A 27,533-nucleotide genomic window follows, 5' to 3' on the forward strand; every position below is an offset into this window, starting at 1 on the left:
GATTGGAGGGTTTGGAGCAAGAGAGGGTGGTCAACAGTGTCAAAGGCTGCAGACAGATCAAGGAGAATAAGCAGAGAGAAGTGGCCTTTTGATTTTGCTGTAAGTAGGTCGTTGGTAACCTTAACAATTGCTGTTTCTGTGGAGTGATGGGGACGAAATCCAGATTGCAATGGGTCAAGGAGGGAGTTTATTGTAAGGAAATGGGAAAGGCGTGCATAAGCTAGTTTTTCGAGAAGCTTTGATAAAAGAGGGAGGAGGGAAATAGGGCGGTAGTTGGATGGGGAGGTAGGATCAAGGGAAGGTTTTTTGAGGATAGGTGTGACCAGTGGATGTTTCAGCGATGAGGGAAATATACCGGTGCTGAAGGAGAGGTTGAAAGTGTGTGTGAGTATAGGGGTAAGGGTGGCAGAGAGGGAGGGGAGTAGCTGTGAGGGGATAGGGTCAAGGGGACAGGTAGTGAGGTGAGAGCGCAGTATAAGTGCTGAAACTTCTTCCTCAGTAACAGGGGAGAATGAGCTAAGTTTAAGGTTATGTGGGTTGTGGTTGATTGAGAGCATTTGAGGGGGTGAGGGAATGGAATTATGTTGAGAGCTGATTTCATTTCTGATGGAGTTGATTTTGTTATTGAAGTGGTTGGCAAAGTCTTGAGCTGACAGAGAAGTTGTATTAGGAGGTGGGGGAGGGCGGAGAAGAGTATTGAAAGTGGAGAACAAACGTTTTGGGTTTGAAGAAAGATTAGAGATAAGAGTAGAGAAGTAGTGTTGCTTAAGGAAATTAAGGGCAGAGTAGTAGGAGTTCAAGATAAATTTGTAGTGTTGAAAATCAGCTGAACTCCTAGATTTTCTCCAGTGCTGCTCAGCAGTACGGGAACATCTGCGTAGGTATCGTGTCAGTGGAGTATGCCAGGGCTGAGGATGAGTGTTTGATTTCCAAGCTATGGTAAGAGGGGCGAGATTGTCAAGGACGGATGTAAGGGTGTAATTACAGTGGCAGATAGATTGGTCAGGGCATGAAAAGGAGGAGAAGGATGAGAGGAGAGGTTTGATGGAATTAGAAAGCTATTGTTGATCTAATGACGTAATGCTTCTGTGAAGTTTGGTGTGAGGAGCAGAAGGAGGGAGAGTTGTAGGGAGGGAGGATATGTTGCAAGTAAGGAGATGGTGGTCAGAAAGAGGAAAGGGGGAGTTTGTGAAGTTTGAGAGGGTGCATCGATAGCTAAAGATCAGGTCAAGGGAGTGACCATCTTTGTGAGTGGGAGAATCAGTCCATTGTGACAAACCAAAAGAGGAAGTGAGTTGCAGAAGTTGTTTTGCAGAGGAGGCAGTGGGATTGTCAAGAGGGATGTTGAAGTCACCAAGAATGAGGGAAGGGGTATCTGAGGAAAGGAAATAAGGTAGCCATGCAGCCAAGTGATCTAGAAATTGAGTTGAGGAGCCAGGAGGACAGTATATGACTGCGACACGTATAGAAAGAGGAGAGAATAAGCGAATCATGTGGGTTTCGAATGAAGAAAATGTGAGGGAAGAGATGGGGTGTATTTGTTGAAAGGTGCAATGAGAGGAAAGTAAAATACCAACACCACCTCCTTGTCTATTACCAGACCTAGGAGTGTGGCTGAAGTAAAGACCCCCATGTGACAGAGCAGCAGTGGATGCTATGTCTAGGGGAGAGAGCCAGGTTTCTGTTAGGGCCAGAAGGTTGAGGGAGCGGGAGATAAAGAGGTCATGTAAAGGTGGATGCAAAGCTTTATGCAAAGATACTGGCTAATAGAATAAATAAATTCCTACCGAACCTGATTCATAGCGACCAGGTTGGGTTTATCCCAAACAGAGAGGCCAAAGACAATATAAGAAAAATACTTAACCTCCTAGACCATATTAAATATTCAAAAACTCCCTCCATAAATCTCTCATCTGACGCAGAAAAAACGATCGACAAATTAGATTGGACATTCCTTCAAACTACCCTTAGTAAATACGGCTTCTCGACAAAACTTATTGATCAAATTTGGGCCTTATATTCTAATCCTACCGCACAAGTGAAAGTCAATGGTACCCTCTGAGCGCCCTTTGAAATACATATCGGTACTAGGCAGGGCTGCCTTCTCTCCCCACTTCTGTTCATCCTTTCTTTAGAACCCCTCGCCATAAAATTAAGGCGAAACCCGCAAATAGAGGGAATCACTATAACAGATCAGGTATACAAATTAGCAATGTTCGCAGATGATGTCTCGATTACCTTGACATCCCTTTTAAACTCCATCCCAGCCATTCAAATTGAACTAGAAAGTTATGGGGCTGTATCAAACTTTTTAGTGAATTGCCTAAAATCCGAAATCTATCCCATTAACCTTGCAGAAGCAGACACTGCCATGATTGAATGAAAATTTCCCTTTAAAATTCAAGACACAGCACTGAAATACTTAGGAATTTTTATAACCACCAATATAGAAAAATTATGCAAACTAAATTAAGGAATTTTACTCCTTAACCTCCTCTTGGTTGCCCAAACATATTTCATGGCTAGGTAAAATAGCATTGGTTAAAATGATGCTACTGCCCAAAGCCCTATATGTTATGCAGACACTTCCAATTCCAGGGGCAGATGTAGATATAGGCAAACTACAGAACATCATAAATTCATATATCTGGCGCCGCAAACCACCTAGACTTGAAAAAAGCACACTATATAAACGAAGGGAGGAAGGGGGTCTAGGGGTTCCTAATTTAAAGGCCTATAAATGGGCAATATCATTAAATAAAGTCATAGAATGGTGCAGACAGGGCCAGAATTCATATAAAAGGACTATACATTTGGAAGCGCAATTGTTACATACCACCCACATCGGAAGGTTATGCTGGTCTCCCCACCAGTTACCTAGGTCCTCACTTGATCCATTCCCGAGCTTTAAGACAGTCTGGCTAGACTGGATCACCATACGTGACAAATATCCCCTGATCTCCATGCCTTTTTCTCCCTTGACTACTCTCCTTTTGAATAAGGACCTCCATCTCGAGATTCAAGGGAAACCAAAACAGATTCAACAACCCCCAAGCATGCTAGAATATTTACCTGTGCATGAGTTAGTAGAGAAGGTTATCTTGGCCAAGAGGCAGACACTAATTGACAAGGGACTAACCTTTTTTGACTCCTGGCTTCTTTATCATCAAATCAGGCATTATCTATACACACACAAACGCCAGTCAGATATGCTGTGACAGTTAACACCATTTGAAAACCTGTGTCGCATGCAAAACCACCCAAAAAAAGTGATTTAATTGATGTACAGTGGTGTCCTCCGGGCTTGCTCACCCCCAATCCCCAGCTATACTTTAAAGTGGGAAAAATAAATGAACAAACCGATTTCCTCAAAACTTTGGTCAAACTGATAAAAAACGACAGCCAAATCATCCCATTCGGCAGCAGCCTTAGAAACCAATACAAAAATTCTTACTAGATGGTACCTGACACCAAATAAATTAAAACATATGTTTTCCAACGCCAATGGCAAATGCTGGCGGGGGTGTGACCAAGAGGGCACCATGTGGCACATTTGTTGGGAATGCAATAGGCTACGCCCCTTTTGGGATGAGATACACAAGCAAACATGTAAAGTGGTAGGCAGGGGTGCACTGCTTACAGGGCTGTGTACTTTTTAACAATAGCATATGTTCACATTTTATAAGTGAGGCACTAATTTTTAAGAATTATACAAGAATTAAGTGAACATTTTATAAGTGAGGCACTAATTTTTAAGAATTATACAAGAATTAAGTGAACATTTTATAAGTGAGGCACTAATTTTTAAGAATTATACAAGAATTGAACAAGGATTGGGCAAGGGGCAAGACACAATGCAAGTACTCTTGTAATACTGTGTTTTATGTATCTCATTATATCCTTTTGCAAGTGCTGCTGTAACACTGTGTCTTATGTGTTTACTTGGTTCCCACTTTCAGAATAATGCTCAATATCTTCATATTCCTTTTTGCTACCTCTTGTCTCTATAACAAACTACATTACTCAATTACTCCTTTTCCCTCTCCACCTGCACTGTTCATTAGCCCATCTCTCTTATACTCACCTTACTTTTGTACTCATGAACTCTACCTTTTCCTAAATACTCTCTCTCCCCCCTGCACTTCCGCCAAACAACATTCTCATTACTGCAAATCTGCTTCTCATCTCATGTCACTCTCCCTCTTGCTCATACTAGCTGCTGGCGACATCTCCCCTAATCCTGGTCCCTCACAACCTCCTAACCTTTCACATCCTTGTGTGCCTTTCAATAGACTTCATAAACTAAACTCTGGTAACCTTAATTGCATTCCTCTTACATCTAAAAACCCCTCCCCCTTCACTTGTGCACTCTGGAACTCTCGCTCTGTTTGCAACAAGCTCACTTCTATCCACGATCTCTTTATCTCCCACTCTCTTAACCTTCTGGCTCTTACAGAAACCTGGCTCTCTGCTTCAGACAAAGCATCCACTGCTGCACTGTCACATGGGGGTCTCCATTTCAGCCACACTCCTAGGTCTGGCAATAGACAAGGAGGTGGTGTCGGTATTTTACTTTCCTCTTGTTGCACCTTCCAACAAATACAGCCCTTCTCTTCACTCACATTTTCTTCATTTGAAGCACACATGATTCGGTTATTCTCTCCCCTCTCTATACGTGTTGCAGTCATATACCACCCCCCTGGCTCCCCAACTCAAGTTTTAGATCACTTTGCTGCCTGGCTTCCTTATTTCCTTTCCTCAGACACCCCTGCCCTCATTCTTGGTGACTTTAACATCCCTCTTGACAATCCCAATGCCTCCTCTGCAATACAACTTCTTCAACTGACTTCCTCTTTCGGCCTGTCACAATGGACTGACTCTCCCACTCACAAAGATGGTCATTCCCTTGATCTGATTTTCACCTATCGATGCACTCTTTCAAATTTAACAAACTCCCCTTTTCCTCTCTCAGACCATCATCTCCTAACTTGCAACATCACTTCCCTACCTACAACTCCCCATCCCTCTACCCCTCACACCAAACTTCACAGAAGCACTAAGTCACTAGATCTGCATCAGCTCGCTAGCTCTCTCAAACCTCTCCTCTCATCCATCACCTCCTTTTCCTGCCCTGACCAATCTATCTGCCAGTATAATTCCACCCTTATATCGGTCATTGACACTCTGAACCCTCCAACCTTAGCTCAGAAACCACACTCTCATCCTCAGCCCTGGCATACTCCTCTGACACGATACCTACGCAGATGCTCCCATACTGCTGAGCGACATTGGAGGAAATCTCGAAGTTCAGCTGACTTTCTTCACTACAAGTTCATCCTGAACTCCTACTATTCTGCCCTTAATCTTTATAAGCAACAATATTTTTCTAATCTCATCTCTACTCTTTCCTCTAACCCTAAACGTCTGTTCAACACGTTCGACACTCTTCACCGCCCACCCCCACCTCCTAACACAACCTCTCTCAGCTCAAGATTTTGCAAGCCACTTCAACAACAAAATTGACTCCATCAGAAGTGAAATCAGCTCTCAACATACTTCCAATCTCCCACCCCCTCAAAAGCTCACGATCACCCAAAACCCAAATATCCAAAAATGCAGCTCTTTTGCCCCTGTTAATGAGGATGAAGTTTCTGCCCTTATACAGTCCTCCCACCTCACTACCTGTCCCCTCAACCCCATCCCTTCACAGCTACTCCCCTCCCTCTCTTCTACCCTCACCCCCATACTCACACACATTTTCAACCTCTCCCTCAGCACTGGTATATTCCCCTCATCTCTAAAACATGCACTGGTCACACCTATCCTCAAAAAAACAACCTCCCCTTCCAATTACCGCCCCATTTCCCTATTCCCTCTTGCCTCAAGCTCCTCGAAAAGCTAGTTTACGCACGTCTATCCCATTTCCTTACCCTAAACTCTCTTCTTGACCCACTGCAATCTGGATTTCGTTCCCATCACTCTACAGAGACAGCAATTGTCAAGGTTACGAATGACCTACTTACAGCAAAATCCAAAGGCCACTTCTCTCTGCTTATCCTCTTTGACCTGTCTGCAGCCTTTGACACTGTTGACCACCCTCTTCTGCTCCAAACCCTCCAATCCTTCGGCATCTGTGACACAGCTCTCTCGTGGTTCTCTTCCTATCTGACTAACCGTACATTTAGTGTAGCCTTCTCCGGAGCATCCTCTGCCCCGTTACCACTTTCTGTTGGGGTACCTCAAGGCTCTGTCCTTGGTCCCCTTCTCTTCTCAATCTACACATCATCACTAGGTTCCTTAATAAAGTCCCATGGGTTTCAATACCATTTGTATGCAGATGACACCCAAATCTACCTCTCTGCACCAGACCTACCTCCTTCCTTACTAACCCGTGTCACTAACTGTCTTTCTCACATCTCATCTTGGATGTCCTCTCACTACCTTAAGCTAAATCTCTCCAAAACTGAACTCCTTATTTTTCCCCCTTCTTCCAATGTCTCCAACCCCAACATTTCTATAACTGTTGATAATTCCATCATTACCCCTACCCCGCTCACCCAATGTCTTGGGGTCACACTTGACTCAGATCTTTCCTTCACTCCTCACATCCAGTCCTTGGCTAAAGCCTGCCGCTTCCACCTTAAAAACATTGCTAAAATTAGACATTTCCTTACACAAGATACAACCAAGATTTTAATCCACTCTCTCATCCTTTCCCGCCTCGACTACTGCAATTTCGTCCACTCTGGTCTACCTAGCTGCCGCATAGCTCCTTTACAATCCATTATGAATGCCTCTGCCAGGCTCATCTTCCTTACTCGTCGCTCTTCATCTGCTGCACCTCTCTGCCAATCCCTTCACTGGCTTCCTCTTGCCTCTAGGATTAAACATAAAATCCTCACCCTGACATATAAAGCTCTCAACTGCACTGCTCCCCCCTACATCTCAGAACTTGTCTATAGATACTCTCCCTCCCGTCCCCTTCAATCAGCTCAGGATCTCCTCCTCTCCTCCTCTCTTGTTACTTCCTCACATTCACGTTTACAGGACTTCTCCAGACTGGCCCCCATCTTGTGGAATTCCCTGCCTCGCTCCATAAGACTCTCCCCTAGTTTTAAGAGCTTCAAGCACTCCCTAAAAACTCTACTATTCAGGAATGCATACAACCAACACTAACCTTTCCTAACGCCATTGCTTTCCCCTTGAACCCCTTAGATTGTAAGCCTATGGGCCCAGCTGTTTACAGATCGCTTCATAAGAGCCGACTACAACAGTGAAACTCTTGGCAGGGCCCTCTACCCACTTGACCCCTACAAAAGCTATCCTATACACCAACTATGTTTACAGCACTGCGGAATCTGTTGGCGCTCTACAAATACCTGATAATAATTAACAGCAGTAAAGAACATATTTTTACTAGAGAGACTCCACTATTTTAAAATAAACCAAATGCCTTTCTACCATGACATCCTCATTGTTGAGTTGAATGAATCTCACATGTAACTATACCATATGATAAAAACACTTGCTGAACAGAACAGCTACAAAAAAGATGTCAACAGGTTCATATGGCTTTCTACTATACATATCCTTGGATTTTTCCTTTTTTTTTTTTGGTTTTGTCTTTCAGTTCTGAAATTTTTTGTTAGTCTTTCTTCTTGATGTGTCTAGATGTATATGTCCCAGTTGGTAACTTCTCAGCATTGCCTTCCGCATGTGTAACATTGGACAGGTCCTATACGTAATTCGCTGTTGAGAACACCAGCCGCGAGTTTGTAACAAATGGAGATGAACTTTATAACCAGAGACTTATTCCTTTTCATTTTTGGACAATTGATTTAGACACAGTGCATGTATTGTAATATGTTACCTATTTTATGTGAACCTGCGAGTTCTATTCATCTGTAGTGATGTCGCGAATAGTTAGCCGGCGAATAGTTCCCAGCGAACATAGCGTGTTCGCCACGGCGGTCGAACATATGCGATGTTCGATCTGCCCCCTTCACATCATCATTGAGTAAACTTTAACCCTGTACCTCACAGTCAGCAGACACATTCCAGCCAATCAGCAGCAGACCCTCCCTCCCAGACCCTCCCACCTCCTGGACAGCATCCATTTTAGATTAATTCGGAAGCTGCATTCTTAGTGAGAGGAGGGACAGTGTAGCTGCTGCTGATTTAATAGGGAAATCGATAGCTAGGCTAGTGTATTCAGTGTCCACTACAGTCCTGAATGACTCATCTGATCTCTGCTGTAAGGACAGCACCCCAAAAAGCCCTTTTTAGGGCTAGAACATCAGTCTGCTTTTTTTTTTTTTCCTGTGTAATCTAATTGCAGTTGCCTGCCTGCCAGCGTGTGTGTCAGGCTCACAGCGTATACTGTGCCCACTTGCCCAGTGCCACCACTCATATCTGGTGTGGCAGGTGGTGGGGGTTGGTCTGTGGGGGGGGGGAGCTACACTACAGAAAAAAAAAAAAACCCAGAAAAAACTACTTTTTTTTGCAAACTGGGTACTGGCAGACAGCTGCCAGTACCCAAGATGGCCGCCAATAAGGCAGATGGGGAGGGTTAGAGAGCTGTTTTGGGGGGGATCAGGGAGGTTGGGGGCTAAGGGGGGATGCTACACCACAGCATATGTAAATATGCTAAAAAAAATAAAAAAAACTTTTATTTTAGTACTGGCAGACATTCTGCCAGTACTTAAGATGGCGGGGACAATTGTGGGGTGGGGGAGGGAAGGGAGCTGTTTGGGAGGGATCAGGGGGTCTGATGTGTTTTTTTTTAATTTGATCGCATTTGGCGGTGAAATGGTGGCATTAAATATACCAAAATGGGCCTAGATCAATACTTTGGGTTGTCTACTATGCTACACTTAAGCTAAAATTAACTCTACAAGCTCCCTACATGCTCCCTAATTAACCCCTTCACTGCTGGGCATAAAACATGTGTGGTGCGCAGTGGCATTTAGCAACCTTCTAATTACCAAAAAGCAACACCAAAGCCATATATGTCTGCTATTTCTGAACAAAAGGGATCCCAGAGAAGCATTTACAACCATTTATGCCATAATTGCATAAGTTGTTTGTAAATAATTTCTGTGAGAAACCTAAAGTTTGTGAAAAAGTGAACAATTTTTTTTTATTTGATCGCATTTGGCGGTGAAATGGTGGCATGAAATATACCAAAATGGGCCTAGATCAATACTTTGGGATGTCTTCTAAAAAAAAAATATATACATGTCAAGGGATATTCAGGTATTCCTGACGATATCAGGGTTCCAATGTAACTAGCGCTCATTTTGAAAAAAAGTGGTTTTGAAATAGCAAAGTGCTTCTTGTATTTATTTCCCTATAACTTGCAAAAAAAGCAAAGAACATGTTAACATTGGGTATTTCTAAACTCAGGACAAAATTTATAAACTATTTAGATGTTGTACCCGCTGCGGGAGTTTGGTCTGTCACTGTGAAGCGGGTGTAACCCTTACACTACCTGATAGATACAACATCATACCTGATGTTTTAAAGCACGTTATTCCAAACAATTTAGGAATGTTAGATGATTTATGCCCTTTATGGATTAAAACCAGACTCTGCATCAACTATGTAATTTTCCATGGGAGTTTTGCCATGGATCCCCCACAGTCCAGGTGTTAGTCCCCTTGAAACAACTTTTTCATCACTATTGTGGCCAGAAAGAGTCCCTGTGGGTTTTAAAATTTGCCAGCCTATTGACGTCTATGGCGGTTCGCCCGTTTGCAAACATTTGCGGAAGTTTGTGTTCGCCGTTCGCGAACCGAAAATTTTATGTTCGCGACATCACTATTCATCTGTTATGTTATACGTATCATTTATCTTTTTTGAAATTTTAATAAACATTAAAAAAAAAGTGCATGTATTGTAATATGTTACCTATTTTATGTGAACCTGCGAGTTCTATTCATCTGTAGTGATGTCGCGAATAGTTCGCCGGCGAATAGTTCCCAGCGAACATAGCTTGTTCGTGTTCGCCACGGCGGACGAACATATGCGATGTTCGATCTGCCCCCTTCACATCATCATTGAGTAAACTTTGACCCTGTACCTCACAGTCAGCAGACACATTCCAGCCAATCAGCAGCAGACCCTCCCTCCCAGACCCTCCCACCTCCTGGACAGCATCCATTTTAGATTAATTCGGAAGCTGCATTCTTAGTGAGACGAGGGACAGTGTAGCTGCTGCTGATTTAATAGGGAAATCGATAGCTAGGCTAGTGTATTCAGTGTCCACTACAGTCCTGAATGACTCATCTGATCTCTGCTGTAAGGACAGCACCCCAAAAAGCCCTTTTTAGGGCTAGAACATCAGTCTGCTTTTTTTTTTCCTGTGTAATCTAATTGCAGTTGCCTGCCTGCCAGCGTGTGTGTCAGGCTCACAGCGTATACTGTGCCCACTTGCCCAGTGCCACCACTCATATCTGGTGTGGCAGGTGGTGGGGGTTGGTCTGTGGGGGGGGGAGCTACACTACAGAAAAAAAAAAAAAAACCCCAGAAAAAACTACTTTTTTTTGCAAACTGGGTACTGGCAGACAGCTGCCAGTACCCAAGATGGCCGCCAATAAGGCAGATGGGGAGGGTTAGAGAGCTGTTTTGGGGGGGATCAGGGAGGTTGGGGGCTAAGGGGGGATGCTACACCACAGCATATGTAAATATGCTAAAAAAAATAAAAAAAACTTTTATTTTAGTACTGGCGGACATTCTGCCAGTACTTAAGATGGCGGGGACAATTGTGGGGTGGGGGAGGGAAGGGAGCTGTTTGGGAGGGATCAGGGGGTCTGATGTGTTTTTTTTAAATTTGATCGCATTTGGCGGTGAAATGGTGGCATTAAATATACCAAAATGGGCCTAGATCAATACTTTGGGTTGTCTACTATACTACACTTAAGCTAAAATTAACTCTACAAGCTCCCTACATGCTCCCTAATTAACCCCTTCACTGCTGGGCATAAAACATGTGTGGTGCGCAGTGGCATTTAGCAGCCTTCTAATTACCAAAAAGCAACACCAAAGCCATATATGTCTGCTATTTCTGAACAAAAGGGATCCCAGAGAAGCATTTACAACCATTTATGCCATAATTGCATAAGTTGTTTGTAAATAATTTCTGTGAGAAACCTAAAGTTTGTGAAAAAGTGAACAATTTTTTTTTATTTGATCACATTTGGCGGTGAAATGGTGGCATGAAATATACCAAAATGGGCCTAGATCAATACTTTGGGATGTCTTCTAAAAAAAAATATATACATGTCAAGGGATATTCAGGTATTCCTGACGATATCAGGGTTCCAATGTAACTAGCGCTCATTTTGAAAAAAAGTGGTTTTGAAATAGCAAAGTGCTTCTTGTATTTATTTCCCTATAACTTGCAAAAACAGCAAAGAACATGTTAACATTGGGTATTTCTAAACTCAGGACAAAATTTATAAACTATTTAGATGTTGTACCCGCTGCGGGAGTTTGGTCTGTCACTGTGAAGCGGGTGTAACCCTTACACTACCTGATCGATACAACATCATACCTGATGTTTTAAAGCACGTTATTCCAAACAATTTAGGAATGTTAGATGATTTATGCCCTTTATGGATTAAAACCAGACTCTGCATCAACTATGTAATTTTCCATGGGAGTTTTGCCATGGATCCCCCACAGTCCAGGTGTTAGTCCCCTTGAAACAACTTTTCCATCACTATTGTGGCCAGAAAGAGTCCCTGTGGGTTTTAAAATTTGCCTGCCTATTGACGTCTATGGCGGTTCGCCCGTTTGCAAACATTTGCGGAAGTTTGTGTTCGCCGTTCGCGAACCGAAAATTTTATGTTCGCGACATCACTATTCATCTGTTATGTTTATACGCATCATTTATCTTTTTTGAAATTTTAATAAACATTAAAAAAAAAAAAAAGAGAATAGAAGAATATATAAGATAAGCCGGCTTATAACATAACCTCTAATCATCTACAGTAGGAAAGGGACAAAAAAAAGGTTAAGAATCCCTAGAGCATACATTTAAAATGTTTCGAGCAAATTAAGCAATTATGATGCTTATAACAATAACAGTATATACCTATACTGAATTATAATGAATCAGGATAGAGATAAATCAAATAGATGTTGATAATCCCTAAACCCATACTATAATAGATATTAGTCATAATGACTCACTTATACACTATAGCCTACTTTACGCAGACTTCCCCTAAATGCCATAGCATTGCTGAATATACAGCTGTAAGGATAGCTAGGATTAAAACAGGAATCCAGCTGCTAGATAGGAGATTTACCCACTGAATCACAAGTGGTCAGATTAATAACAATCTCCAGTATATATTTTTCTACAGCAGAAAAAATAAAAATAAATAAAACATGAACATGGATGATCCCTAAGACATATATATAATATGTTCAACAAGAAAGATAAGCCAACAAAAGACGTATAACAATATCAAGAAGATATTTCCATGGTAGGAGGAAAATAAATAATGTAAATATTTTTTTATTTTTTATTGAGGCAATCAAGTAAAAGTATCGTTACAGAGTGCACAGTCACAGACTTAATATAACAAAGTCCAATGAACAATACAAATGTTATCATATAACAAAACACAAGAAACCAATGCAATTAAAAATATGCTATTTCAAATGGGTGAGGGGAATAAGATTGCAATGTCCTAAGCCTGGATGTGACCTGTTAGGCGTCATTTTTTATGTATGTATATAGTGAAGCGTTAAGTTGACTGGGGATAAAAAGGTGTAGGTGTGGACGATATAAAGATTCATTGATGGGACATGGTAAAGGGTTAGGGTAATGATAAAGAGAGGGAAAAAAAGAGGGTATGTTATAAGGTGACATCAGTGGGACCTGGGCCTATTATTCTGGATACACTTCATTCCAAGGTGTTCAAGTTTCAAAGTAGAAATCTATTTTATCGATAACCTTGTGTGGGTACAACTCCATTCGTCTAATATACTGCACTGTGGAGATAACATATGTGAAAGCTGGGGGGTCTCTACATTTACACAATCTGGCTATTGCCAGCTTGGTGGCCATACGTAGGTAGGTTGTAAGAGCCTTTTGGGGGGGTAATTTAGGTAAGTTCATATGAAGGAGACAAACTTACGAGGTGTGGGGTATCGTAATTTGTATCTGATTGAAGATTGAAAAAAGTTTTGCCTATAGTGGCTGGATTTGGGGGCAAAACCACCATACATGAGAAGTGGTGCCTATGTATCCATGTTCCCCAACACATGGGGGAATGGGTACCATGAATCTTATGTGAGGTATTGGGGACTAGATGCCATCTAACTAGGATTTTATAGTGAAGTTCCCAAAGGGTGGCGCAATGTGGGAGTCTTTTGGTGACCACTATCTCTCTGTACCAAGCGTCATCATCGGCTGTGAAGTTCAAATCCCGGTCCCAGGAAATAAATTGGGCTATTTTATGACGACAGTGAGGTTCAAGAAAGAGGCTGTAATGGTATGATAGACTCCTTTTGACTATGGGGGCTTGAAGCCACTTTTGTTCCCATTGCGAGAGATCTCTGAGATTGTTTTTGGGGTAACCCCAGGATCTTAGGAGGGAGCTAAGGTGATAGGCTTCGAATTGAGTCCTAGGAGGTATCTGAAATTTCTGACATAACTGAGGATGAGGTATCCATATATCATGCTCATAGAAATCAGTAACACGTGTAAGCGAGAGGTTCTGCCAAGCATCTATGTGGATGCTTGTACAACCTGAAACGTTATTGCTGTTTTTGTACCCTATAATCATCCCCAAATAAAGAAGAAGTTTGAAGCAAGTGCTGTGGACTCTATGTTTATTGGATGTACCTAGGGGCTAGCAGTGAGCTCCTGTCTGCGTGAGCATTTGCATTACTTGGTGATATTGCTGGTATCTACACATTGGACTGAGACAATCTTAAACAAACATACTGTTACAATGCACAAACTGTAGAAATTTGTAATCACCAGTAGGTGGGTATAAATAATATATAAATCCCTGCTAAATAGAACAGAGAAAGAGATTAATCATATAAGAGACCCTCAAGATTTATCCACAGAATGAGAGGGAAATCTAATGCACCTTAATGCATGGTAATATAATAAAGGAACATGCATTAGCTATAAGTTGCCAAAGGAGCATGCATTAGCAATATGTTGCCACCAGATGGCGACAAATACTTGTAAAAACACAATATTTAGTATGAGAAAATAAATCATGAAAAATAAAATTATAGGATATATGATTTATTATAATAAACAATCCCATAATAAAAAAATAATCCCTCATATCCTAGAGGCAGTATTATCAGTACACATAAAAAACTGATATAAAACACCTTAGGAGGGGAATAAACCTCTCTATTAAGGTCTAGGCTGAATAGGTTTATATGAGGCTTACATAGAGATCGTACTTAACATTACATGATGAAGACGTCTAAAATGCACTCAAACCGCAAACCTCACTGCCCATAGTGGGAAATAAAAAAGCTATTTCCAAAATGGTAATTTATAATAAAGTATAAAGAAAAAGAAGCATTGTTTGGGCACACTTACAGGTTATATTACCATGAAAAATGAGGTGGTGAAGTGGGGTATGTGTACAAGGAATACAATAATTCATTCATAAAACATAACATTTATTAATCATATAAACATAAAAACTGTGGACCATCACCATGCCACCATTAAAAACAAGTATGGAAAGAGTGTGTGATTGTGTTTATTTAAAAACAAATATCATATAGTGAGCACTGCTGTTTCTCCTAAATAATTCAGGCAAAAAGCCTTGAGGTCAATATTTATAATATATTTAGATCGTAGATGGTAAAATATATAGTATGTATTTTGACACAATTGGGTAAGTACTATAAGGTTAATAAAGAAAATGGTTATAAGTTGTGTTGTTTCCCAGCGGCAATACTATAGAGCAAGAAAAGGCAGAGTAAATCTGATCCTAATTATCACATATTTCGCTCATCAGGGAGTATAACACACATAACAATATAACTATCTAGTAACACGATGTGACAATATTACCCAATTTATGTGCCTATTTTGAAGTGGTATATGTCCTCACAACTAGGGGGTCGATCCGATAAAAATCGTCGCCCGCAAAAGTCGGCGACGCCAATATTTGCGCGGGTTTGGTATCCTATATACGGCGTAACCTAGAAGTTACGCGCGTATATTTCTGCCGTCGCCCGTAGTTTTTTGGGCCATAGGCAGGTATACCAAACCCGCGCAATTTGGTATCCAATATACAGCGTAAGGACTTACGTGGCGAAAATGGAGAAATCTTACTCCATTTTCACCTCGCCACAAAAAGCAGCCGTAAGAAGCCTTACGCTGACTATTGGAGCCCCGTAACTCCCTAAACTGGCTGCTAAATAAACACCTAACGCATGCGCAATGTCTATCCCCCTGTCAACCGCGATCTGCTAAATAAAACCTAACACCTAACACATGCGCAATGTCTATCTCCCTGTCAACCGCGATCCCCCGCCGCAATCCCTAATAAAATATTTAACCCCTAAACCGCCGCCATCTACATAAACTAACCCCCTACTGTGAGCCCCTAAAACCACCACCATCTAACTGATCTATCCCCTAATGTGAACCCAATACACCGCCGCCATCTATATTAAAATTATTAACCCCTAATTTAATCTACATACCCCGCCGCCAGCTATATTATCTATATTAACCCTAAGTATATTATAGTTAATATAGTTATTACATTATACAGTATATATTAACTATATTAACCCTAATTATATTAGGGTTAATATAGTTAATATAGTTACTATAGTATTTATATTAACTATATTAACTCTATCTAACCCTAACACCCCTAACTAAATTCTTATTAAATAAATCTAATATATATTATAAACTAAAATATTCCTATTTAAATCTAAATACTTACCTATAAAATAAACCCTAAGATAGCTACAATATAATTAATAATTACATTATAGCTATGTTAGGGTTTATATTTATTTTACAGGTAAATTCTTAATTATTTTACCTAGGTATAATAGCTATAAAAGCGGCAGAGAGTCTTCTTCCATCGGCGATGTCTTCAAGCAAATCGGCATCTTCAATCTTCTTCCTTCGCTCCTCCGCCGCGGAGCATCCTTCCGGCACGACGACTTCCCGACGAATGAGGTTCCTTTAAATGACGTCATCCAAGATGGTGTCCGTCGAAATTCCGATTGGCTGATAGGATTCTATCAGCCAATCGGAATTAAGGTAGAAAAATCTGATTGGCTGATTGAATCAGCCAATCAGATTCAAGTTCAATCCGATTGGCTGATTGGCCAAGCCGATTTGCTTGAAGACATCGCCGATGGAAGAAGACTCTCTGCCGCTTGCTGGAACACATCGCCCGGATGGAAGAAGACTTCACTGCCGCTTGCTGGAACACATCGCCCGGATCGGATGAGGAGTTCGGCCCGGTGTGGTGAAGACAAGGTAGGGAGATCTTCAGGGGGGTAGTGTTAGGTTTATTTAAGGGGGGTTTGGGTTAGATTAGGGGTATGTGGGTGGTGGGTTGTAATGTTGGGGGGTGGTATTGTGTTTTTTTTTGCAGGCAAAAGAGCAGTTTTCTTTGGGGCATGCCCCCACAAAAGGCCCTTTTAAGGGCTGGTAAGGTAAAATAGCTTTGAACTTTTTTTAATTTAGAATAGGGTAGGGAATTTTTTTATTTTGGGGGGCTTTATTATTTTATTAGGGGGCTTAGAATAGGTGTAATTAGCTTAAAAATCTTGTAATCTTTTTTTTATTTTTTGTAATTTAGTTTAGTTTATTTAATTGTATTTTTAGATAGATATTTGTAGTTTCTTTAATTTATTGATAGTGTAGGTGTATTTGTAACTTAGGTTAGGATTTATTTTACAGGTAATTGGGTAATTATTTTAACTAGGTAGCTATTAAATAGTTCATAACTATTTAATAGCTATTATACCTAGTGAAAATAATTAACAATTTACCTGTAAAATAAATATAAACCCTAACATAGCTATAATGTAATTATTAATTATATTGTAGCTATCTTAGGATTTATTTTATAGGTAAGTATTTAGATTTAAATAGGAATATTTTAATTAATAATATTAATATTATATTTATTTTAATAAGAGTTTAGTTAGGGATGTTAGAGTTAGATAGGGTTATTATACTTTATATATATATATATATATATATATAATATAATAACGATATTACCTATATTAACCCTAATATAATTAGGGTTAATATAGTTAATATATATAATATAATAACTATATTAACCCTAATATAATTAGGGTTAATATAGTTAATATAGCTGGCGGCGGGGTAGGGGGATTAAATTAGGGGTTAAAAATTTTACAATAGATAGCGGCGGGGTAGGGGCTCACTTTAGGGGGTAGGTAAGGTAGATGGCGGCGGTGTTAGGGGCTCACTTTAGGGGGTTATAGATTTAATATAGCTGGTGGCGGTTTAGGGGTTAATAATTTTATTAGGTTGCGGCGGGCTCCGGGAGCGGCGGTTTAGGGGTTAATACATATTTTATTGTTAGGATAGTGAGGGGGGATAGCGGATAGAGGGTTAGACGTGTCGGGCTATGTTAGGGAGGCGTGTTAGACAGTGTGGGTGATTTAGACTTTAGTCAGGTTTTGTAGGCGCCGGCAGTTTCTAACGTGCCGTAAGTCACTGGCGATGCCAGAAATTTGTACTTGCGCAGATTTCTGGAAATCGCTGGTTTGTCAGACTTACGGCACTTTAGCATCTGACGGCGCAGTATATGGGATAGCTCGAGTTGCGAGCTGAAACTGCGGGCGACGCGGGTTCCCTCGCTTGCGCCACAAACTACGATCTATATCGGATCGACCCCTAGATAAGCAGGTACCGTGGCAAGTTTAGAAAAATTAGAGGCAGGGAAGGAACATGACTGCTCCACTATATTATCCCACCCAAATATCAGGTGCCAACGGATCCCTTATATATGCTATAGTTGCTTGTGACTAGTGTGCATTAATTAGTCATACTATGTAGTTAAATAAATATTTGCCACTGAGGCCAACGTTAGCTAAATAACTAACATTAAAATCCCCCACCCACCAAACCCCCCAAAATAAAAAAAACCTAACACTAATAAACCTAAACTACCCATTGCCCCTAAAGGGGCATTTGTATGGGCATTGCCCTTAAAAGGGCATTCAGTTCTTTTTTTTACTGCCCTTAAAAGGGCATTCAGCTCTTTTTTCAAATTGCTCAAAAAACACTAATTAAAAAAATAAAACAATTTTTAAAAAAAACCTAACACTAAAGCCCCAAATAGGTACTCACAGTTCCTGAAGTCCGGCGGACAAGGTCTTCTTCCAGGAAGGTCCATCATCTTCATCCACCCTGAAGGCGGCACGGAACTGAGATGTGGAGCGGTGTTCCCAGATGTGGTAATCTTCGGCGGTGGCGATCCTCGGCAGCGACGGTCCCTGGCGGCGGTGCTCCTTAACGCATGGAGGCTCCTCTTCATGCGATCGTCCGCCACACACTGAAGATTAAATGCAAGGTACCCCATATTTTTTGGGGTATCTTGCATTCCTATTGGCTGACATTTTCACATCAGCCAATAGGATGACAGCAACTGAAATCTTATTGGCTGGTGAACAGCCAATAGGATGAGAGCAACTGAAATCTTATTGGCTTGTAAACACTTGCTCTTGGTTTCAGTGTGCGGTGGACGATCGCATGAAGAGGAGCCTCCACACCGCAGAGGAGTGCCATCACCGGGGACAGCCACTGAGAACTGTCACCGCCGAGGATCGCCGCCGAGGATCACCACACCTGTAACACTGCTCCGCATCTCCGCTCCACGCTGCCTTCACTGGGAATGAAGATGATAGACCTGCCTGGAAGAAGACCTTCTCCGCCGGACTTCAGGAACCGTGAGTATCTATTTGAGGCTTTAGTGTTAGTTTTTTTTGAGGGGGGGTTTATTTCTTAATTAGGGTTTTTATGGGCAATTGAAAAAGAGCTGAATGCCGTTTTAAGGGCAGTAAAAAAGAGCTGAATGCCCTTTTAAGGGCAATGCCCATAAAATGCCCCTTTAGGTGCAATGGGTAGTTTAGGTTTATTAGTGTTATTTTTTTGGGGGGGGGGGTTTGGTGGGTGGGGGTTATTAATGTTAGAGTGGGGATTATTATTTTTTAGGTAAAAGAGCTGTTTAACTTAGGGCAAAGCCCTACAAAAGGCCCTTTTAAGGGCTATTGGTAGTTTAGATTAGCTTAGGGTTTTATTTTGGGGTGGCTTTTGTTTTTTTAAAAAAAGGGGATATTAGATTAGGAATATATTTATTAGGAAATATTAGGAATATTTATTTTTTTATAATGAAGTTTGTTTGTCTTTTCAGTAACCTTATCTCTTTTTTTTGTAAACTTAGATTTTTTTATTTTTTGTAATTTTAGTTATTGGAAAGGGGGATAGGGACAGGGGGACAGGGGAAAGGAGGATAGGGACAGGGGGACAGGGGGATAGGGGATAGGGACAGGGGGATAGGGGAAAGGAGGATAGGGACAGGGGGATAGGGGCATGGGGATGGGGACAGGGGGATAGGGACAAGGGGTTAGGGACAGGGGAACAGGGGGATAGGGGGACAGTGGGATCAGAACAGAGAAATAGGATAGATGAATAGAGGGATAGGGATAGATATGTATCTTTCTTTTATTAAACATTTTGGCACGTGTACACGGGCTTTACAACTAGTTATAAATAAATCACAAAATGAACTGAAACCCTATTGCTTCAAGTAGACAAAACTACTTCATGGTCTATATAAAAATAGTTTCATACGATAATCACACAGCTAATTTTAGGTTAATCATTTCACCCTCTTCTGAATAGAACACAGTGGGCTCCATGTACTAAGCAGTGTTGAGCCCTTTTAGGGCAGCCTCGCACTGCTTCCTGCAATGTAAGAAGCAGCAGTCATCAATCCGCTGCTCCGTACACTCTCCATCACCTCTGAGGTAGCAGATTGAAATCAGCCTGTATACGCTCACTTGGGGTGATTTACAGGCCCTTCTCTGGCATTACACACTCAAGCCAGTGTATAATGGTACATCCAGGCAGCGGTCCACTGCTTTTTTGATGCAAAGCTGTGCAGACAGGTTCTCAAGTTCAGAACCTTGTCAGCATGGTTTTTCGTACATGGGACACACTAGTGAGTGTAACATTTTCAAAAATTTTATTTTTGGACCTTTTTGATAGCCCATCATTAAGCATAAGTGATACTTCAGTTTGACAGCAATTTTGGTTTTGTGTATAGGATTGGTATAGTCCTGTCTATAATGTGCTTCTTAGATTATGCAGTATTGGGTTTTTTTTCAGTATAATATTTAAAGATTACAACCAGTATTTGATATATGAGATATTTTATACATGTTGAATAGTGTAACCACATTTAGATTGGTTTGTGAAGCCTACTTTTTCTTCCTTAGTAATTTAGTGCATGCAAACAGGAATATTTGTTTTTATGAGATATGCATATATTTGTATTTTATGTATAATTGCATGATGTTTCATTTAATTGTTCACAGGTGTATTTGTCCCTTTAAATAGGGGTATTATCACCTGACAAACTTACCCTATGATTAAGTGCCCAATAGGGCACAAAACTAGTCAGGAAGTTTGGAGCTGTGTATTTTTTAACATATGTTTAAATAAAGGTTATATATTTTAACCGTTTTTTTTGCCCTGCGATTCCTTTGCTAAAAGTGCTGCTGCATTTGTCTTTTGGAACATTTATTTTCGGCTGCACCGGCCGTTTCTATACAGCTTAGCACCCCTGTTACCTGATAGCTGCCTGCATCCGCCTCTGTTCATTGATTGCGCCAGAACTACTTGTCTGCAGCGGCCGGGTCTTGTTTGAGTGTAACATTTTCACTGTATATTAGCTGTATGGCTTCACAGTAGTTCCGCACTCCTTCAGATTTATCAAGATTTTGATTTGGAAGGGAAGGTCTTTAAATTCTGCTTATATTTCTTAAAACTACTTTTTTCCCCTTAATTCACATATAAATTTGTTTAAAACATTTTAAAATCAAAACACCTTGCTTTATTACACTATGTGACATACTTCAAGTGTTGTTTTCTTTATCCTCTTGACTGCCAGGAAAAGCTACATTTTCATACTTTCCAAAATTAAATGACATTTGGTGAAATCTTATACTCCTTATCTTTAAGGAGTCATAAAATGCCACAGAAAATAGAGGGGACCTCCTATTGAAAGACAATCCTTATATCAATTATTTTAAATATTATTTTTTTTAATCAGTACTTTTAACTGTAAAATTGGTATAATGTAATGGTTTAGGTTCCGAGTGGAGGGTGCTCGAGCTCTAGAAGTAAGCTTTTTGCACTCGATGGGTTGCACAGAGTCACATGTACTACCAAGTTTATAGTGTACATGCTGCACTGTTGTGGCAGATATTACGTTGGCAAAATGAATGATGATCTATGTACCCGTATGGCCAATCACAGGGCATTGATACGTGCTGCCCTAACCACTGGTGAAAGTAATCAGCCAGTGGCTAGACACTTTTTGTCTGCCAAACATACTGTGGCCGATCATTGATCACATCCCTCCCTTACTGAGAGGGGGTAATAGGGCCAAATTGTTGTTGCAAAAAGAGACCAGGTGGATTTACACCTTAGATACTTTAGTACCTAGGGGCCTTAATAACCATTTTAGAATATTGTGTAGTACAGCTAGCCATAGATTCATGTTAGTCTGATAGTCATATTCTGAGTCTGTCAATTATTAGATTATACAGGGATGATTAAGATTGTATTCATAATCTTTATGTCTTTTTGACATATTCCCTCCTAGTTAAAGCAATTTTTTTTTGCGGTAGGTAGGCTTCATTTGTCTCCCTGGTCAAATTAATTATGTCCTGCTACAGGGTATGGATTTCATGATTACACTTGATTTTCATTACTTGCCTGTTTTTTTGTAAGTAACGTCCTACATAGTTCCCTCATTAGTTAAGATGTAATATTTATTTGTAGCCAATTATTGTTTTGCTAGTTTTGTCACATATTGTGAAGACAAGTTTCTCATCACATATATCATGGCTACTTAGGTTACATTTTTGTTTATATGAATATTATTACATTGTAATTTCAGGCATTTTTAACTTTGCTTTTAGTTGTTTGTCCCAATGCGGCCACCATAGTTATCTCTGAGCATGCTCAGTTGCGCAGATGAGACGCTGCAGGTATTTAGCATTCACAGTACATTGTGGAGGGTATTTAAGGGAAGTAAGTTGCCCTATATTTGTTACCTGTCTGAGGAAGGGGCTAACTAACCCGAAACATCACAGTTCAATTAAAGAAGTTTGTGTTTTCACAGCGGAGAGTGCGGGACCTGTTTATTATATATATACATACTGTATATACATGATTATATATAGGTATTATACACATATAAATAAATAAATATACACATTCTGCTATGTGCAGAACATTGGAATGTCAAATATTTACAGTAAATACTCAGTATAACACTGTATTTAAATATGAATATTGCATAAATATGCTTTTAAATGTTTTCATCTACTTAACTACAAAGGGCTCCAATCCACTTCTATATATGTCTATATGTGTGTGCATATGTATTTATGTGTTTATATGTGTATATATGTCTGTAAATACATATAAATACATAAATGCATCTGTATATATATATATATATATATAAAACATGAAAGGGGACAGCACTCTCAGGCCGGACTGGGTACACATCCCATGACCCTGCAACATGCACAGCCCTGGGTACAAAAACAGCACTCTCAGGAAGCTGCACCATCCACAGAGCCACAGGCAGTTAACCCCAGTCAGGTCTGGGTGCACGTCCCAAATGGGTAAATTACAAAAAATATATACGATAATATAGCACACAGAAAAAGTCCAGCACTCACTTACTAGCTCACAACTAAGAAAAAAAGTAACAATGGAAGAGTTAGTTACCACATCTGGCCAAATGGGACAAGCCCAGGTACCACGTCAAGGTCTCTTCCAAAACCTGGGTCCCTAAACAGCCAAACAATGCAGGCTCACAGTCAAACAAACTGGGAAAAAAAGAAGGATGCGCAGGCTTATGTAATCTTCACAGACATATACAAAACACGAAAGGGGACAGCACTCTTAGGCCAGACCGGGTACACATCCTATGACCCTGCAAAATGCACAGCACTGGGTGCAAAAACAGCACTCTCAGGAAGCTGCACCATCCAGAGAGGCGCAGGCAGTTAACCCCAGTCAGGTCTGGGTGCACGTCCCAAATGGGTAAATTACAAAAAATATATACGATAATATAGCACATAGAAAAAGTCCAGCACTTAAGCTCACAACTAAGATAAAAAGTAACAATGGAAGAGTTAGTTACCACATCTGGCCAAATGGGACAAGCCAGGTACCACGTCAAGTTCTCTTCCAAAACCTGGGTCCCTAAACAGCCACACAATGCAGGCTCACAGTCAAACAAACTGGGAAAAAATTAAGGGTGCGCGGGCTTATGTAATCTCCCCAGACATATACAAAACACAAAAGGGGACAGCACTCTCAGGCCGGACCGGGTACACATCCCATGACCCTGCAACATGCACAGCCCTGGGTACAAAAACAGCACTCTCAGGAAGCTGCACCGTCCACAGAGCCACAGGCAGTTAACCCCAGTCAGGTCTGGGTGCACGTCCGTCCCAAATGGGTAAATTACAAAAAATATATACGATAATATAGCACACAGAAAAAGTCCAGCACTCACTTACAAGCTCACAACTAAGATAAAAAGTAACAATGGAAGAGTTAGTTACCGCATCTGGCCAAATGGGACAAGCCCAGGTACCACGTCAAGGTCTCTTCCAAAACCTGGGTCCCTAAACAGCCACACAATGCAGGCTCACAGTCAAATAAACTGGGAAAAAATGAAGGGTGCACGGGCTTATGTAATCTGTCCCAAACACGAAAGGGGACAGCACTCTCAGGCCGGACCGAGTACACATCTCACAGAGCCACAGGCAGTTAACCCCAGTCAGGTCTGGTGTACGTCCCAAATGGGTAAATTACAAAAAATATATACGATAATATAGCACACAGAAAAAGTCCAGCACTCATTTACAAGCTCACAACTAAGATAAAAAGTAACAATGGAAGAGTTAGTTACCGCATCTGGCCAAATGGGACAAGCCCAGGTACCACGTCAAGGTCTCTTCCAAAACCTTGGTCCCTTAACAGCCACACAATGCAGGCTCACAGTAAAACAATCTGGGCTGCGCATGTTGCAGGGTCATAGGATGTGTACCCGGTCTGGCCTAAGAGTGCTGTCCCCTTTCGTGTTTTGTATATGTCTGGGAAGATTACATAAGCCTGCGCACCCTTCATTTTTTCCAAGTTTGTTTGACTGTGAGCCTGCATTGTGTGGCTGTTTAGGGGCCCAGGTTTTGGAAGAGACCTTGACGTGGTACCTGGCTTGTCCCATTTGGCCAGATGCGGTAACTAACTCTTCCATTGTTACTTTTTATCTTAGCTTGTAAGTGAGTGCTGGACTTTTTCTGTGCGTTATTATATATATATATATATATATATATATATATATATATATGTTTTCAAAGAATAAAGCACTCACTGGACTGTAGACATCAGTGACAAAATCCAAACTTTATTGTGTAACGTTTCAGGACCAACAGCGTCCCTTCCTCTGACAAACATCAAGTGTACAAATGAAACTTTTATAGGCCTACAAGACACTCCCCTAGTAGGCTACCAATCAGGGTGAGCCGTGTGCAAAAATCAGCAGACATGTGCAATTAATACTATGCTGATGTTCAAATGTGTAAATAAAGTGAAAAACAAACGTTATGATAATATACCAGTGAGACTGTGTTAAAACTTAATCATGGTGAATATATATATCCCCCCATAAGCACAATCTATGTTCACAATCGTACTAACAATTAGAATTACTCCTGCTACATAAAAACATGTAAAGAACAACAAAAACCCTCATTGGTGTACAAGAATACCGCCTCTGATACGGATTGGCAGTTTCTATAGTGACACGCCTCAGTATGCATACACCCCCATGGCAACCTGTATGTAAATAAAAACAGATAGCGCCGACGTGCTATATCAAAATTTTGTTCAGCTAGAGAATAATCTCCGGATGAGAGGCCGACCGGCACCACGCATATATGACCGACAACCTCAGTGGTTAACAACCCGATCACAAACATAAACTTAAACACACGCCCCCTACACTGACAGTGTATTAAAAACATGAGCGTTCATTGGGACAAGCTCATCACACCCATCTATTTGATTGGCCCAGTGCATTACTCTACAGGAGACAGCAGTCTTACGTCACGAGCCACAGTGATCAGCTGAATTGAGCTGGAATCTAAGCCACAACGCGCACCACACAACTCGATCAGCACCAAAACACAAAGAGAATGTGTGCTGACAACCTACTATATAAATAACAACCAGCGTAAGAGCAATAATATACTCACAAAGCACAAAGTGCTCAATACAACCCAATCGATCTCATCAGGTATAAAACTTGCAACAATGTCATAATGTTCATAATAGGGAAAATCTATTATGCAGCATCCTAATAAACATCTATAAAGAATTCAAAATGTCCAAATTCATTTATATACATAAAAGTGTCCAAATTCATTTATATACAAAAAGATAACACTCACAACAACCAATATGAGAAAATAAGTGTAAAAACGTCAACCTCTGTATGGCATACATACATCCAAAAATATATAAATATAATAATAATAACAGACACCTGATAAGCATAGAAGCGTATCTATATAGTTTGCAGCCAGTCAATATTCAGATAGCTCTAAGATACCCAGAGGTTCTTGCATTCTTGTACCATTAAGGTCCCCATGTCTTTATTGCGCTGTGCCAACCCTAGCACTATGGCTATGTGGCATAATCTGTTTAGATAGGACACCAAAATAACCTACTGTCACACTGTGTTGGACCCAAACTCCTATAGGAAATCACACCTGTGAGACATACCATCATCAATATTATGAAGGCATAGATCTGCAAAATAACCCAATGTGTCCTAAAACCTTAGGACATATTCCTCCCGCAGCATCTACCACCATATCGGACATATGAGCAAAATATGCGCAAGGAGTCAAACCAGAACCTACAGATCGTGCACTATAGGGGGATATCATCCACTAATACAAGAATAGTGTTAGTGTGAATGTATAAGTGACCAAAACACATATAGACAAAACATAGTTAAAAGCAAATTTAAAAACACCTCACATGTATTCCAATCATTAATACCTATAATGTACTGTTAAGTTATATAGTCTGAAAGTAGAAAGCACTATAAAATAAGGACAAAATATACAATTACCATAGGTCCTAGTACATCTGCATCATGCTACCCACAAATTGTCCAGATGGACATTCATTAGGATTCCTATATGAATAGAATAATTATTAATATCCAAAATGAAAACATGGACTCTCATGTAGAGGATTGTATCCCCTATAGTGAATGGAACCACGGACTCTCAGACCAAAGTATGTGTAGATCTTCGCTTCATAGAAAGCTTTGCCAACCAGTCTGGACATTAAGACCTCTTGGGGCCAGGGTACAGAGTTCATGTATCCATCAGGCTTCTTTTTGTAAGAGCATTTTAGCTCTGTTGCCTCCTCTTCTTGGGATCGGCACATGATCTATGATCCTAAAGCGCAAGTCACTCACAGTGTGCCCTGCCTCCAGAAAATGAAGAGCCACAGGGTGTTCAGCCTTACCCGTCTTTAAAGCTGTTCTAATACTGGAACAGTGATTCGCCATCCTTACTCTGGCATCATCGGTCATCTTTCCTGTGTAAAATTTCCCACAGGGGCAATTGAGAAGATATATATATATACACATGTTTAGAACTCTATTTTTGAGTCCTTTTAACTTTTGTGTGCAATATTTTTATAATAATAATAATTATTATTCTAGCGTAAATCGCGATTGCACTAAAGCAATTGCGTTTACTTTAAACTTGTAATATGAATGGTAAACACCCACGATAAACTCCTTATCGCTCACGCGTAACTGTTGGCAACGCTCTCGTAATCTGGCCCTTAGTGGGGGGAAGTTTGGGCAATAAATTAATAGTATGATTTATGAACTAGTTAATGCTAGGAAATTATATAAAAAAAAATCAGCAGAATTAGCAGAAGTTCAAAGCAAATTTGAGATATAATTACATGGAGCATTTTGTAATTATGGAAAAGTTAATTCAGATAATTAGAAAAGAAAAACATGCTTAAATAAAAGCTAGTGTATTCTGTGCTCTGTGCTCTGTTTCTAATAACAGGTTTACTACTTTCTCAGTATTGGTGAATCTTTAATAAACTACAGACACATCGTAAAATGTTCCTTTTACGGAATTTTGACATTGAGCCAAAACAAGATGCA

The sequence above is a fragment of the Bombina bombina genome, chromosome 2, assembly GCF_027579735.1.
Source record: "Bombina bombina isolate aBomBom1 chromosome 2, aBomBom1.pri, whole genome shotgun sequence".
In the NCBI taxonomy this organism is placed as follows: domain Eukaryota; kingdom Metazoa; phylum Chordata; class Amphibia; order Anura; family Bombinatoridae; genus Bombina; species Bombina bombina.